The sequence below is a fragment of the Rousettus aegyptiacus genome, unplaced genomic scaffold, assembly GCF_014176215.1.
Source record: "Rousettus aegyptiacus isolate mRouAeg1 unplaced genomic scaffold, mRouAeg1.p scaffold_m13_p_7, whole genome shotgun sequence".
In the NCBI taxonomy this organism is placed as follows: domain Eukaryota; kingdom Metazoa; phylum Chordata; class Mammalia; order Chiroptera; family Pteropodidae; genus Rousettus; species Rousettus aegyptiacus.
The window spans coordinates 14553331-14567866 of record NW_023416310.1 but is presented as its reverse complement, the minus strand read 5'-3'; the positions used below and the strand labels follow the sequence as shown (position 1 = coordinate 14567866).

General features: G+C 44.6%; 1 protein-coding gene across 2 annotated transcripts in view; it reads right to left on the bottom strand.

Annotated features, from left to right (window-relative positions):
- The window catches only part of MAPRE3 (microtubule associated protein RP/EB family member 3), a 46537-nt gene that overhangs the window by 4732 nt on the left and 27269 nt on the right, over nt 1–14536 (bottom strand). The window contains exon 1 of one of the 2 annotated variants that reach the window (XM_036224398.1): nt 19–37. The exons of the other annotated variant lie outside the window; for it this stretch is intronic. The gene's annotated coding sequence lies outside the window, so the exon portion shown is untranslated. Of the gene's footprint in view, nt 1–18; nt 38–14536 lie in introns of those variants that run through there. 2 annotated transcript variants of the gene reach the window in all.

The following is a 14536-nucleotide window of genomic DNA, read 5'->3' as shown; positions in this document are numbered from 1 at the left end:
CGGGGAAATGGGAAGCACCTTCGTCCAGACAGCCTTGCAGTTTCCCTCCTAGAGAAGGGGTACCAATTCATTCTTTAAACATTTAATGAGTGTCTATTATATGCTATACGCGTGCTGAGAACAGGTGAAACAATGTTAAGTAAGATGCTGTCTCTGCCTTCAAGGTTACAGACAAATCCCCATGGTAGGGGGTGCCGGGGCACTTACGGAGGCTTGGGGAGGGCACAGAGAAGGGAGTGATCGCTTCTGCTTGGCAGGATCAGCGAAGGCATCAGAGCATGGATGTTGGAACCAGAAAGGAGCAGGAATTTTCCAAACATACGAAGAGATGGGGCAGAAGGGCACTGCGGGCCCAAGGACCAGCAATAACCAAGTCATGGCTTAGTCTGGGCCTCTGAGTTGCTCAGCAGGCCTGGGGAACAGGTTTTGTGTTGGGGCGTGGCCCCGTTGGCAGGGACGGAGCACGAATCACAAAGGGCTTCGGTTACCCTGAGGAGCAGTTGGGACTTTCTCTTTAGACAACAGGAAGCCATTAGAGGATTTTAAGCAGACAGTATCCTGACCAGATCTGTGTTTTAGAGAGCTGACTAACCTTTTTGCCTCTGCTGTGATTTCAGGTCCCATATTCCTGTGGGGCCTGTGGCCTGCTGGCTGATCCACAGGCACCTACATTCCACTTGTCCAGAACCTTCCCTTAAAACATGCGTCTGCTCCTGTATTCATTCTCTCAGTGCATGTCATCCCATTACTCACGTTAGAAACCTGAGGGCTTGTCCTAGACGGCCTACTGTCTCTCACCCTCGGATCTAATCATGACCTGCAACTCTGCCTTCCCAGTGTGGCCTGCTCTTCCCCACCTGTCCTGCTGCCTCAGGGCTGACGCTGACATTCTCTCTGGCCAAGGCCAGCAGAGGCCTCCCAGAAGGCCTTCCAGCCTCCAGCCTCTCTCTCCCCCTAGTCCCTCCCAGACACTGCCGCAGTCAGAACCTATCTAAAAACAGCACCGGCCACACCACTCCCCAGCTTTAAGCTCTTTCAATCAGCGGTAATAAACGACACACCCACCGGCCAAATCTGCCTTGCAGACTTGAACTGTTTAGCACTCCCAGCGTTGGAAACATTTTTGAATTAGTGCCCAATATTTTAAAGTTGGGACGCTTCACGCGATTGGGATTTCTGGCTTCTTTTGGCTTCCCTGGGTTTATGCTCCCTGCACAACAGCCTATGGTTGGAGCTGAGCCAAGGCGCCCCCTGCGGCCAACAGGCGCGAGCTCCTCCCCACCCTGCCCCATTCACCCCAGCAGAGGCCAAGTGTCAGCACTGTTTAGCACTGACTTGGACTGTTAAGGGAAGAGGGAAATATTTCTTGTAGCTAGGTCTCTATCAGAAATGAAGAAACGGAAGATGGACCGAAAGGACTATGCACTTCAGGAATTGTGAGAGTGCCTGTTTTTGGAGTGAAGACTCTTTCTCTAGGTTTAATTCTCAAAGTGTCTCTGTGAAGGAAGAATACAATCCAGACCACTTCCTTGTCCCTACTCATTCTGGCTCTTTATCAGATTGGATCTGGAACCAAGAGAGAACGAAACACAGCCTGCCCCAGGCACCCCAGAGCTTCTTTCCTAGGAGAATGCATCAGATTCTCCTGCAGAGACTTTCCAACAGGCTGGAGTGAAGCCCAAGCACGTGCGCATGGGTGTAGGACTACGTATATCATATATAACGACAGCATCTTTATTGCTGCATATTATTATATGTGTTACAACTATATATAATACACTACACATTATAATACACTATGAGGAATATATGTAATTTAAAAAATACTGCAGGCGATTCTGGTGCCCAACCAGGCATTAGAACCACAGTCTTCATCTGATCTAGGAACAGAGCCCTTGTCTCCACTGGGGACCGGCTCAGGTTCTTCGGGTGACACTACTCTCTGCCTTGGGGGCTTGGAAGACTCATCCAAGGCACCCAGGCGTCTTGGAAGGATTCTCTGTCACACTTGCTCGAGGATCATGTCCCAAAGAAAGCAGCCTCTTAGTTCCCCTATCCTTCCTCACGACAGGGAGGGCAGGCTGCCCTTTTAATTTTCCTCTCCTACATTTGGCCCTGTAAATGCAACTAAATTACGGCCAGCAGGTGGCACCCAGGTCCTGAGCAAAGACTCTTTTAGGCGTTTCACCACCCCCTAGCTCCATTTAGAAAAGGAGAGCCCCTTAGTCCCCCAGAGAGGAAGCCTGGTTGGGTCAAAGCTGGTGGTGTCAGGGCAGGTGGTTGAGCGGAGTGCTTGTTCCTGACCCGGATGCCCTCTGAGAGCTGGCCCAGTTGGAGCAGCCTAGAGCACTGGGTCTGCCCTAGGATTCTGGACTGAACGAAACCAACCTCCGTGCTCCCCAACGCCACAAGTTAAACTCATCAATGGGTCCAGCTTCTGATGCCTTTTGTATTGGGGGGTTAATTCCAGCCTAGACTCCAACCAGACCAGCTTCTAGGGGTGGAGGTATATGAAGCATTTGTCCGAGCGTTGTGCCCTAAGTGGACCAGCTGCCTCCAATTAGAGCAGAGACACAGTCTGAGAAAACTCTTAAAGTTAACAAACCCATTACCACGGGTTGCTTCACCTCCCCTGAGATCATGGTAGGCAACCATCCGGAGGAGGCAGGCTCTTTTCCTAGGGCTACAACAATGGGGTCTTCCAACCCAGTCCCCATGTTTCTACGATCATCTTTGGTACATGGTGACTGTGAGGAGAACAGCCCCTGACTGGGTTGTGAAAACATCTAGGTCAGTTAAAAACCCCATTCAGGATTAGACTGAGGACATGACCTTGGGAAAAGGCTGCTCTGCAAGGTCCTGACTCCTGGTATCGGGTGTGGAGTCATGGGAAAGAAAGGTTGAGGAGGTTTAATCTGGCGATTTTGCTAAATCTTATCCTAAGTTAGGTCCATAAGGTTCACAGTGCATTCGCTAGCAACAGAAAGATGGTTTATAGCTCTCATCAGGAGAGGTGGAGTGGACAGTCATTCTGCAGCCTGAGGCCTTGAAAATGATCATGACCAACTCTCAACATCCTATGGCCAGAAGTTTCAAGAAACCATCCAGTGCCTTCCCAGATATGTAGTATTGCACTTAGACATAGGCATTTTTATTTCTAAATCATAAACAAGTCTGCATAACTCTGAAATCTCACATTCTAATATTTAAGAACCTTACCACCAGCCTGAATCTAATTTTGGCTTTTTATTTTTAAGTCTTCAGTGGAAATCTATCTTCCACATATAGGTCTTGGAGATAGTTCAGGCCTCCTAGTCTTCTTTAATTCCCTGGTTCTTAGGAGACCCCCTGGCAGTTCCCAGGCCTCTACTCTCTGCCCCGCATGGCTATGATAGACAAACCAGGACTTCCGGTCCCACCGTGGGTGCTGGGCATGGCCCCAGCAGGCTCCAGACAGCTGCTGCTTTAACAACTCTGGATCTCCAGCTAGACCACTTGGATTTAAACCCTGGCTCTACCATCTCCCAGCCGTTTGACACTGAGCCTCAGTTTCCTCATCTATAAAATGAGAACAGTAACAGTCTCCACCTTACAGATCTGCCACGAGGATTGAATGAGGCAGCATGTATACGACGTGCTGAGCAGAGCCCAGCACATCATTCAGTATCTGGTATTATCAGCATTACTGGGGCAGAGAGCGAGAATCCAAGGACACTTGTTTGAGAAGCAGGTGCCCAAACACACACCCCACTTCAGGTCTCTGAGGCATCAGTCCAGGAGGGAGACAGGGCTTTTCTCTGCCCTTTCTGCCTGGAGACAGCCATCTGGGCTTCATGAAGTTGAGCCTGTGACCCATTACCACCCCACCTCCAGAGTACCCATATATTTTGCTTTGTAGATGCCATCCTACCAGCCAGGAAAACTGGAACAGTTGCTGTGGGATCAGAGGAGAGAGAACTCTGCGGAGCCTGCCAAAATGTTTCCCGCTCCTGACATGGGGCTATGCCCATTGTCACTGGGCCACCCCTTCCTGTCCAGGCCCAGGTGGGCTGAAGTCACCTCTTTGGAAAACCTGCAATATTGCTACCCCTTGCCCCCTTGGGTCACACATCCAGGTTATTCCGGGGGTGCATGGAGGCAACATGTGCAGGTAGGGATCAAGGGTTCTGAGGTTCTGGAGGAGTCCAGCCAGCGGGTCACAAAGCCCTGGCGGACCCAGCCAATCACCTTCTTCTCATGGCTGAGCAAGGATCTGACTCATAGGGAGGCTCGGCCTCTCAAAGCTGAATTAGTCAAAGGTAGAGATAGGACAGGTGGAGTAGTTCCGGGGCTGGTGGGGAACCAGCACACACCCATTCCAGCAGATCCAGGACAGGTAGAGGTCCAGGTAGGGACCGGAGATTCTACAGGGTTCTGTCTCACAACATTTTAGATCTTGCAGCTCTTCCCTAAGGTCCTGAAGCCTGCTGAGGTCCCAGCCACTGGAGTCTTGGCACATGACTTGCTGAATAATCTGAACTAAAGGGGCTTTCCCCGGGCTGGCCTGGATAATGCTGTCAGACCCCCTGTAGCTCTTGTCCAGGAGAAGGAGTCCTTTGGGGAGTTCTGGCCAGGATGCTCTATCTGACCATAACTCAAAGGTAAATCCAGGAGGAAAGTAAACAGAACTCCTCACTTGCTAAAGTGAATATATTTTTAAGGAAAGTCCATGTAGACGGGCAGAAAGAAAGGTAAACCTTTCTAAAGGTTCTACCCTGGAGATTTTTAAGTTCCTCAAACATCTAGTTTTTTAAACCAACAAACTTCCGCAACGGGAGCCACCCATCAAACCAAAGCGACCCGCAGCAGACTCCTGGAAGCCGTGCAGTGCGGTGAAGTGGCCTGGCTGCAGGCTCTGCCCCCTATTGTCTGGGCGGCTTCGATGAAGTAGTTTGAGGAATTCCAGCTTGTTTTCAGGTCTGAAGAGTCAGGCTGATGATGCCACTGAGCATAGGGTTGTCGTCGGGCTAGTGAGGGACCCTGTGTGTGGGAACCAGAGGCTGATCTGATGTCGCCCTGCCTTTGGGGGCTGAGGATGACCAACGTGTTTGCCCTACGCTCTTCTTTCCAGCACCGTGAACAAAATCCCCACAGACCCTCTGATCAGGGTCCTTAGTGGGCAGAGAGCAAGGGACAGGCTTGGCTTTCAATTGTGGCCTTTAGGCAGAAAGACAGAGAGGTGCTTTTGGAGCTCCGTTGCCCATTTCTTTCTTTAATTAACACTGTCTCAGGGCCCTGTACACAATAGCTGCTCAATAAATATTTGTTGAATGAATAAATGGGAGAGATGAAACCACAGTGTGGGGTTTCAGGTGGTAGACGGGCTCAGAAAGGCTAGTTTTCTGGCCTCATTTCTTGTTTGTTGACCTGAGGAGAAGGGAGGAGAGGAGAATGCTAACTGTACTCCCTGGCCACACCCCGCCAGATGCAGCAGGAAGCCTCTGGACACTCAGCAAGAGAGAGATTAAAAAGGCTCTTCCTCTGATGCAAGTAAAAGAGAAACTGCATAACATGGTGCTACCAGATTCTTCAGAGAAGGGTTTTAGGATGGTTCTGAGAATGGAACTTGGTAACCAGCTGGGAGGACAGCCCATCAGTACGCAGCTAGCCTGAGGATAGAGAGGGGAAGCGGCTGCAGCGTGCTGGGAAGAAAACATTCACTTCCGCAGCCCTGGGGGGTTTGATGTCTCCTTAATAACCCTTCACTCTTCAAAGGCACACTTGGGTCTCTGGGGGCATATATAAGCCACGTCACTTTATCTTCCTTTAAAATGACGTTTCTCTAGACTGTGTGGTTTACAGTTGTCATTGCGCCAAGGGGGATGTTTGCCCCTCCTGTGAAACACCTGGCTTCTATCATGTTCAGCCTATTTTCCCTTGAGCCAAGGCTCAGCCCTCCTCTGCTCTCATAGCTCCCTGTACCCCACAGCCAATCCCTCTCAGAATCCTCCAGTTTTATTTCCTAATCTTTTCGATAGACTGCTCATACAATCCTTTAACTTTTACACCAGAAAGTCTGCCTTGATGATGTTTAGAACAAATGTAACCATGCTGTGTTTGATTCTGCCTTCTCTCTCATGCAGAATGCAAGTCATTCTTTACACCCCCAAAACTACCCTACCTGCCTGCCTTGCAGGAGACAGTCACCCCCTTCAGTGAGGACGTGCACGGGAGGGATACCAGAACGTCCGTCTACTTTTATATAGCTTCTCTTCTGGTCCATCACGGTACCGGAAATTCCCGCCACGTATGCCACTCTTGTGGATTATAGCATTTGTCTTCAAAAAGCCTTAGCTATCTCAGTTTTTAAACATGAGGAAATAAAGGTTCTGGGTTCAAGAGACTTGCTCAACCACCAGCAAGGCCAGAGCACGAACCCAGGCCATCTGAATTCATGTGCTCCGTCCATGCCACCACCCTGGGGCAGGAAGGGCAATTTGATCTTGCGCAGCTCTAGCATGCGACAGCTCTCGCATGTGATGACTTCCTCTGATTTAGGCCTCTGAGCATTAGGAGAAGGGAAAAGAAATTTCAAAGGTTTTCTTTTTTACATTTCTCTCTCCAAGTTATTGCAACACTGCTTTCATCTCGATCAGCACGTGTTTATTGATCACTCACACAATGTGCCAACCACTCCATGAGGTGCCACGAGGACATGGGACCATTTTAAGGCATGGGTCTTGTCCTCAAGGAGCCTTTGTTCGGTTGAAGACATAAGAGTAATTCATACAACAACAAGGGACCCCCGCAGACCAGAATATATAAGTGAAAGCACTCTTGGCTTTTCAGGAGAGTACAAGGGATGAGTGGGCCTCAGCAGTTAGTTAGCTTCTAGGGGAAGGTGGCACCTAATTTGAGCCTTTAAAGATGACAGGATGTCAGAAAGCAGTGAGGAGAAAATGAGAAATTTGGGACATGAGAAACATGTTTATTATTACTTTTATTTTTAAAGTCAGCATAAGACCAATGGCTAAATCCTAAAGGAATGTTAGGGAATGTGGCCGAGAGATGGGGTCAGAGAGGTAGGTGGTGTCTCAGGAGAGAAGGGAGGGACCCATTTCAAGGAGGAGGTTACCTGCCTTCTTTAATGAAGTTACCAGTTGCTGAATGGAGAAACAGTCATTAGATTATTCAAGAAGAAATGGTGAAACTCTGAGTCATTTTGTTGGAGTGTGAAGACAGACATTGGACAATTGCCAAGTCCCAGATCATCTGTCTATGGGGATGCCGTGGAGGAAAATCAGGAGTTTGCCACCAAGGCCATCTGTGTCTGCTGCAGCATGGCAGGTGGACTAGAGAGTGACTGCTTGCAGGGTAGAAAACACCTTGCTCCTTTTAATAAAAATTTGAAGTGATATGCAGATGTAACACGGGCTTGTGCTCTTTATCTTGACATTCCACCCATCTTCTTTAGAATCCATATCCTATCCTTAAGTTCTAGATCTCATCTGTCCAAGGAAGCTCACGAGTACAACCTCATGGTCTTTCTAAAGCTTCATACGAAAGCATCATGAAGGAAAAGAAAGATTGGACAAACCTTATATACAATAACATCTTAACTAAATTGAATGTTTAAAATATCAATTTACTATCTACAGCCATGCGACCCTGAATGCGCCTGGTCTTGTCTGATCTTGGAAACTAAGCAGGGTCAGCCCTGGTTAGTACTTGGATGGGAGACCACCTAGGAATACCAGGTGTTAAAGACAACAAACAAATAAATAAAATATTAGTTTACTGTTCTGTTTAACTGTGGCTAATTAGAACCCCTTTTGATCTCTAGTTTCGTTGAAAATTTTGTTAAGAATTACTCTATCAAGGCAGAGCAGAAAAACAATACTTACTAAGGACTTTAAGAGCCTCAGATTCACTTACTCATTTTCTGGAGTGTGAGTTACAGGCCGTGAGCTAGGCATGGGGCTTACAGGAGGGGATGAGACCCAGTCTGTGCCCTTGAGGCGTTCATGGACTAGGCTGGGAGCTGGACAAGTGAACAAAACCAAAGAGCTACACATTGCACTGGCACAGCCGGATGCAGGAATGGTGTGCGGCTTCCTGGGTCAGGAAAGGCTTTATAGTTTGAGCTGGGTCTTGAAGGAGAAGCTCATCAAGCAAATAAGAGTCCGAAGGAAAGAGGAGTAGGGACTGGGAGGAGGGAGGGGACAATGAACAGTTCACCCTAGAATGCAAGTTAGTGGCGGAAGGAGATGTGGTTACAAAGGTGGACAGAAGCTGAACACCGGCAGCTCCGTGAGGAGCTTAGGAGCTCTTCTGTCCTGGGGGACACTCACCAGGGATTTTTTTAAAAGGTTTACAGTGCATGTATGACAATACAAAAATATTTACAAGAATACTATAATTAAAATAATCGAGCATAATTTCCAAATTGAAATTAGAGCAAATGAAATTACAGTGCTTAGAAGCTGCATTAAATTTATAGTTCTTGAGACTTTATATTATCTTTTCTAGGAAAAACTGAAGATTCCCAAGTGCTGCTTGCAGAAATCAGTGCCCCTTCAAGTTTCTGTAAACTCTTCACTTTGAAATAATTTTAGACTCACAATTGCAAAATAGGACAAAGAATTCCCATGTATCCTCCTCCAGCTTCCCCACTGACATCTTACATAACAATCGTTAAGGCCAGAAAATGACATTGGCAAATTATTAACTAAGCTACAGACCTTATTTGCTTTATCAGCGTTTACGTGTGCTTTTTTTTTTTTTTTGTATACAGTCTATGAAATTTTATTACATGTATAGATTCATGTAATCACCACCCTGCTAGGACACATGTAATCATGCCGCCCTCTTACAGCCATGCCCTCCCCGCACTCTAACCCCTGGCAACCATGGGTCTGTAATTTTAAGAATGTTACTTAAGAGGAATCATATAGTAACTTTTTGAGATTGGCCTTTTTTTTTTTTCTCAGCATGACACTGAGTCTCATTCAAGTTGCTGCCTGGATTAGTAGTTCTTTTTAATTGCCGAGTAGCATTCCAAACAATGGTACAGTGTGGATGTTCCACGGTTTATCCACTTACCCAGTGAAGCATGTCTGTGTTGCTTCCAGTTTTTGGTGACTACAAAAAACCCTATGATAACTTTGCTCAGTCTTCTCTTGCTTTGTCCAAGAGAGTCTGGCTCTGGGAGAGAGAGCTCCATACGTTTCTGTTGTTTGGAATTACAAATCTGGATGGGGTTTGTAGTTGAAAGGCCCAGACATTAGGTTGGGAGCAAGGGGCTGAGAAGACACAGGTACACGAGCAAGTCTTTGGACTCACTGTTCCCAAAATTATGGGTTTGTCTCAGTCTAAACCTAAGCCTGTGCCCTGCAGGCCAGACTCCTGCTTCTTACAGGCATTTACACTGTAAACCACATTTGTGAACGTATCTTACTAGATGGCACAATTTCACCAAAGATACTTTAGAATTATAGTAGCCAGTTCAGGGAGCTTTAACTATGAACACAATTGAGAGGCATTTTAGAGCAAAAAGAGAATAAAATTTCAAACATCCAATTGTTTGAGGATTACCGGGGCTGAATCCATCAAAGTTTAAAATGACCTGTCTAAATTTCTACCTACAGTTACACAAATCCTCTTAAATCAGGAGGTAAAGAGGGACTAAAATACTCAAACGTATAATAGAGAAAGGACTCATTATATCTTAAACAAGTTCTTGTAACATGCCTACCCTTCCACCAAAGGTATAGATTTACTCAGGACTTTGGGGCTATAAATAGAATAGTTATTCCCTGACCAGAACCAAATACTCTTGAATCTCTAGAGCACCCTGAAGCTGCATATTTTACAGTTGTAGATACATATTCTCCCTTCTTTAGTGTTCCTTTAGATCAAAATAGTCAATTTTTTTTTTTTGCTTCCTTTTGGGAAAATCAACAACAAACTTGGACTGTTATTCCCCAAACATTTGCCGAGGTCCCTCCTACTTTTCACAAGTCCTCACCCACAACCTCAAGGACTTTGAATTTCCCTGATACTTTATGTGGATCACATTCTGTTGGATCTTAAGGATGAGATAAGCTCTAAGACTGATTTTAGCTATCCATTGTTTTCTTTCAGAAACGGCATAAGATTTTCACAGAGAAGTTACAATTTTGTTCATTATCAAGGACATGATCTTTCCCAAGGAGGAAAATCCTATACTCAGGTCATTTGAAACTTTCCAACGTTTCTGAAACTATCACACTTATTAAATGTGAACCAAATCCTTGGTATGCAAATCACTTCCTTGGAAATCTGAACACAAAGAGGTCTTTCGTAAGCCTCCTACTCTGGGCTTACCTAATTACCATAGACACTTCTACCTATCTGTACCTGTGAGATCTCAGCAAACCTTTGGTATTGTGACTCAACTTCACAGGATTCATCAGACATCAACAGTTTACCGCAGTCTCTTCTCACCCTTGTCAAAGCCTACTCACCTGCAATAATCCTAACAGCTAATTTATTGGGGACTTCTGCACACTTGGTTTAGGGTCTCCTTTAAGTCTAACGGTCTTTCATGCTGCACAATATTTTTAGCTCACTGAAGAAAACACAACATTTCTCAGTAAATAGGCTTACCATCAGCAAAATCCTATTACTTTGTCCCCACATATTTTTATTCATTACAGTAACACTTCGAATCCTGCTACCCTACTTTTAGATGTCATGTTCTCAAGTCATTTTGTCCCACTGATTTCTGGTCTAGGAAAAAGACTGTTAGATAATTCAAGCGGGAGAAAACTTGGACCTTGATTTAAGAACCAAAACCTTAGCCACTCAAGGGAAACTCAGGGTTGCTTTTTTCCCTCATAATGCCAAAGGTTTTCCCAGATCTCACACATATATAATTTTAGTTTTTCTTCCTTTCTTTTCCCTCATGGTGCTAATAATTGATAGCAGCTTCTCACACTTTGTGTGTCACCTTTCTGGAGGTCAGTGTAAGGTCCTGATGGGAACACAGAAATAGAATCCTTATCATTTCCTTCCTGGAATCAGAATTCTGGGACATTTTCTTATATTAAAGGGGTGAGTTCCTGAGATTTTGCTGTGGTCCTGTACTGAGCACAGGTCTTGCTTAGACTCATCATCCACTCATTTGTTCACATACAACCTTGTGCCTACACATGGGAATATCTAAGCACCTACTATGTGCAAAGAGATATGGCAAAAGGAACCTTCTCATTCAAAGATGACTCCCTGTTTGATGGGGACTGAACCTAGTGGCTAACTGCTGACTAGGTAATAACTATTTCAAAGTGATGTGTTGGGATAATTTACTCCTTTGACCACCTCCGCAGGAAACTGCGGCATGTTGCAAAAGCAGCTTAATATGATTAAATACCACTGCCCCAAGCTCTACCAATATTTTCTTGGTCTTTTCTCTGTTATAGATTATGAAGTAGGCCTATCTTACCTGCGGTACACCAGGTAAGAGTGAACTGTTACTTGTGGGGAAGGCTGTTTCAAAAGAGGCCAGATCCCAGGTGCACCTCAATCCCAGACAAGCCAGGATGGCCTTGACGTAGAACTAAGATGAGACAAATGATGACTCCACAGCAGTAGAAAAGACTTTCAAAATAAGAATAGGTGAGTGAGGTTCATGTTCCCCAGAAACATTATGAGCCCTCTGTAACGCCTGTTAGGATGACGACCTGCACCAGCCTCCTAGGAGCCCAGGACCCTGCAGTCCCACACACCTAGGCAGCGAGGGAGAAGAGTAGGGGCTGGCTGAGAAGACTCTAAGAAGAGTCCCTGCTCTGGGTCCCCAGAGGTCACTGGGTGGGCACTTCAGAGTCTGGTTGGGGTAGTATAAAGTTAAATCATATAAGTATCATAGGATAATAACTTAATGATAAACAAAATCTGTTGTTGAGGGTGCAGGAAATATACTCTTTTTAATATGGTTGGTGAGAGCATAATTTAGTACTATCTTTATGGAGGGCGATTTGGTTAAAAATAAGATATTAAAAGCCTTAATATTTTATATACGCTTTGACCTTATACTTCTAGGAATTTTATATTAAAGCAATAATTATGGGTATGTATAAAACTTTACATATGTGTATTTATAACAATGAAAAACTGGAACCAAGTAAAATGATCAACAATAATAAATTGTTAAATAAACCAGCTGTTTAAGATTGATATTTTTAAAGAATAATTAATGGCTTTTTGGTGCTGTTGGCTGACTCAGCACCCATTCCCAACACCCTTTGCTTCTGCCTGTCTCCACTATGGAGGTCAGAAAAATGAAATACTTATTTCCCAGCTCAGCAGTGTCTCCTGGGGACCTTTTCACACACACACGCACGCACGCACACACACATGCACGCACGCACGCACACACCTTCTCTAGAAAGAGGCTCAGGCATGGGAAAAGCTCTCCAAGTGATTCTGATTTGCCTTCCAACCTGTTTGAGAACCACTTTTTTTTTCTCCTCACCCCATCATTAAGGAAGAGCTTTCCCTTCCTCCCCCATTTATTTTTTCATTTATCTCTTTATATCAGTATAAACTCATAGATTATTTTATTCAATGGGTTATAATATATTATTATGATTTATTTTGATGCTCAAATTATCTCAGCATTGGCCATTAGGAGTCCCTTTCAGATGACTCCTATGCCTTATTGACACAGCCCCCAACATTCTTGGAGAAGTTCTTTACTTTCTAAAGCGATCAGGCTCAACTTACATTTTCTCTGCCTCAGTCTTGAAACAAGCCATTTCTCTAAGGATTCCTGGTCCTTTTAGGGGAGAGTGAAAACTACTTTTGAAGACTTAAGCATCATATTACTATTTATGATAAAAGAGGACTGAACAAACTCAGAAAAGAACAAGAAAGAGCCCCCTCCGTGGTTATGACTAATAAGAAAGGGTCAGCAATTATGAACTAGAGCCTTTTTGGCGGGGTAAATAACATTTTTTAAATGTAGCCATGCTCACTCATTTACATATTGTTTATAGCTACTTTCATATTACAACAGCAGAGCTGAGTAGTTTCGATTGAGGCTATACGGCTTATAAAGCATGAAACGTTTACTATCTGGTCCTTACAAAAAAATTTCTACTGATCCTTGAGAACACATATCTGTATGTTATAGACAGGATCATCTATCAGGAGGAATAGTGTGACTTGGAGATATTCTACAAGCAATATGTCTTCCTAGATGCCACAGGGCAGCACCTTTATCAATGCAAAATAAGCTACAAACTTGGAAAAACTGTAACATGTCATGAGGTAGAATGTGGTTGTAAAGGTAATTAGAAACAGAGGGAGTGGTTATTATGAATATAGAAAAAAGGATGGCTGTGAAGTAAAACAATGTTAGTGTAATTTTAAGATTGTCCAATGGAACAGCACTGTTTAGTTGACATTGGTATTCTGGTCACTAGGACAGTGACTCTTCTAGTGGAGAGGGAGAATTAATCAAACTTGACCATAGTATGGATGATATATCCTTTCTTAACATCTTCCAACTCTATTTGGTCTGATTTTGTGCTCAAAAAGCAAGCTCCGATTGCCTGATTTTCAAGGTACCACAATATAGGGAAGAAGTATGTCTCTTGCTATATTAAATTTACTTTCTGGTACAAATGTGCCTGAGAAAATAAACATAAGCAGGTTTTCTCAGGGCTCGGTGACCTAAAGGAGAGCTGATCATAAAGGACCAAATTTAAAGACACGAGAGGCTAGATTCTGAACTGTGTCAGTTCCCTTAGAACACAGCACACAATAAAACAGCCAGATCGCCATTACGTTTCTTTTAAAGTGGGCAGATGCAAAAGTATGCTGAAATTTTGGACAGCTCCCACCTGCAAAGATTAGGGCTCCAGCCAAATCCCGGGGTATCCTGGAAGCATTCCTTTAAATCAATGTTCTCAACAAGTCTCGGTCTTGTGGGAGAATTCCACCCCCTACTCAGGAGAGCATGGTTCTCGAGGTTTCCATCATAGTTCTGGCTTTCCTGACAGACATGAACTTTCAGACTCAACCAGTGATGAGGACCAAGCTGGGCCTACGGCAATAGGTAAAGAACCCGAACTGTCTTATATCCTAACTCCAGCAAAAATTAGCATCGGCGAGGCTGAAAAAGGGGCAGAGGGTATCTGGTCCTCAACTGGACCACCTCAATGGGCAGGACGTCATACTCACACTTACTAAATTACAATAGAGTGTATTAAAATGATACCATGAATTCACGGGCATGGACAATGTCTCATATTTGTATTTTTAATTCCAAAGTATGACCCAAAGTAGGCGCTTAATGTTTGTTGAGTGACTAGCCTTCTCTTTCCCTTAAACAATCCATCCCCAACTCTTAGGTCAGTATTTTTTAAAAAGCTATTCGAGAATATTACTCAGTGAGAATGAGTGTCTTGTTTCCTCTAAAATGACTTTAATCCCATGTTTTTGACAAAAAGTACTGCTGTAGCTTTTAGATGTAAATGTAATAAATATGAACATATCTCATTTATTATTCTCCTTT